The following is a 2,500-nucleotide window of genomic DNA, read 5'->3' on the forward strand; positions in this document are numbered from 1 at the left end:
AAGGAGATCGAGTCCCTGGAATGGGTTCACCCCGAGATAGGGACGGTGGCTCCGTAGAGCAGTGCGGCTCTTGCGCTGTCCGGTGCGCTCCTGTCGGCCCTTGAAAATCCGAGTGAGGGAGTGTGATTTTCGTGCCGGACCGTACCCACATCCGCAGCAGGTCTCCAAGGTGAACAGCCTCTAGTCGATAGACCAATGTAGGTAAGGGAAGTCGGCAAAACGGATCCGTAACCTTGGGAAAAGGATTGGCTCTGAGGGCTGAGCCGGTCGGGCTGGGGTCCAGAAGCAGGAACGGCACTGCACCGGGACTGGGCGAGGCTCGCCGCCGTAAAAAGCGGTGCGGCCGAGCCCGGACCAGCGTCGGGACCTTCCTGTGGAAAGCCACAGCTGTGCATTTTCCGTGGGCTTCGCGCCTGAGGTTCTTGCTTCGGCCGGCAGAAAACAGCCAACTCAGAACTGGCACGGACCGGGGGAATCCGACTGTCTAATTAAAACAAAGCATTGCGAGGGCCGTTGATCGGTGCTGACGCAATGTGATTTCTGCCCAGTGCTCTGAATGTCAAAGTGAAGAAATTCAAAAAAGCGCGGGTAAACGGCGGGAGTAACTATGACTCTCTTGTCTGACTCGTCTACGTAGAGGTCGAGAGTTACCTAAGCAGTGTCGTGCAGGGTGTCAGGCTGAGGAGTCGTTGGGGCACATCCTTCAGAGATGTCACAGAACCCACCACGCTCGCATCAAAAGGCATGACAACATTTTGAGGTACTTGGCAGGTAGGCTGACTGAGCTTGGATGGCAGGTGCAGCAAGAAAGACACTTCAAAACATCACAGGGTACGAAGATCCCGGATCTTGTCATCATAAAGCGGGAGAAATCCCATATCCTGGATGTGCAGGTGGTGAGCACGCGAGTTGAACTTACGGAGGCTCATCACCACAAATGCGATAAATACAAAATCCCTGATCTGCTTTTCCAAGTCTCACCTACGCCTACCGTCTCAAGTGTCACCCTGTCATATAGAGGAACATGGGCGGGTGAATCTGTGAGGACTCTGCAGGAGGTGGGATTGACAAGGAATGACTTCAAAATGATGACGATAAGGTGCCTACAAGGGGGGCTGGCGGCATTTAAAATGCACCAAATGTCGACAGCGGTCGTTCGTCGGGGAGTGGGCTCCCAGGGCTAATCAAGGTCCCAGCACCACAAGTCGGGGTGCGTTCTTTTGGTCCCTCTGCCTTTCAGAGGACAAGTTTTCTTTGATCCTGCATCTCTACCAGTATTGGAGGAGGAGACGCCTATCGTAGGACGGCAGGCAACCCTCAAGTTAATCTCCAAGTGGGTGGATTGTGGTATCTGGGAAAAAAAAAAAAAAAAAAAAAAAAAAAAAATAGCCAAATGCCTCGTCATCTAATTAGTGACGCGCATGAATGGATTAACGAGATTCCCACTGTCCCTATCTACTTATCAAAAATGGCAAGCAGTTTATTTGGAATGACAAAATTTTCGATGCGGATTCTATTACTAAAAAAATTGACAAATGGAAAATTCATCCGTCTAAAAGATTAAGATTTAAGTTTAATAAAGAACTCAATCAAGAAACAGATTACAAAATTTTTACAGATGGTTCAAGCAATGAAATTGGAGCTGGGTCAGCTTTTGTAGTTATGAAAGAGCAAAAATTATTAGACACCAAACAATATTCATTACCAAAGTACAGTAACAATTTTGAAGCAGAAGCTATGGCTATAACCAAGGCCATAGAATATATTAGTTTACAACAAAATCGAAGCACCTATCATTTGCTGACAGACAGCCTGTCAGTCCTACAGGGGATAAATAATCCAGAAAACCTCAACCCCTATATATTTAAAATTAAGCAACTGCTCCAAAATGCTTCAGTAAACAACCAAATTATTCTAACATACGTAAAAGGACACAGTGGAAACATCGGCAACGACATAGCAGACGAATTGGCAAAAAAGGCAATAAGATTCGGAGAAGAAGTAGGGGTCCAAATTTCTAAGAATTTTATCAAAAAGGAGTTACAAAAAAAATTGTATCACAAATGGGAACAACTTTGGGCCCAAGACAAAATAGCTCGAAAAAGCTATATACACAATTGGATAAAACATATTAATCAGATTCCAAATCAATTTATTGCAAATTATCAGATTTCACAAATTTTAACAGGACATGGACGGTTTCCTCACTATCTGTTCAGGTTCGGGATAAAACAAAACAGAATCTGCCCTTGCAACATGGAAGAAACGGACATAGAGCATTATTTTACGATTTGTAAACTAACCGAAAAATATAGAGCACAGCTGAAGAGATTTTGTGGAGGCCCTGCTCAGGGAAAACGGGAACTTATTGAAAATGTACAGGCCAGGGCGATCCTGGAGGAGATGGTCGATACGATCAATAATAAACTGTAGGGACGTTACAGAGCATTAGGCAAACTGGGGAAAAAAAAAAAAAAAAAAAAAGAAAATTCCCGGCGGC

The 2,500-nt window shown here is 45.4% G+C and overlaps 1 pseudogene; it reads left to right on the plus strand.

Moving 5' to 3' along the window:
- LOC142791917 (large subunit ribosomal RNA) overlaps window positions 1-2,500 on the plus strand; it is a 7,675-nt pseudogene that overhangs the window by 2,103 nt on the left and 3,072 nt on the right.

This window comes from Rhipicephalus microplus, unplaced genomic scaffold (genome assembly GCF_043290135.1).
Source record: "Rhipicephalus microplus isolate Deutch F79 unplaced genomic scaffold, USDA_Rmic scaffold_199, whole genome shotgun sequence".
Taxonomy (NCBI): Eukaryota; Metazoa; Arthropoda; class Arachnida; order Ixodida; family Ixodidae; genus Rhipicephalus; species Rhipicephalus microplus.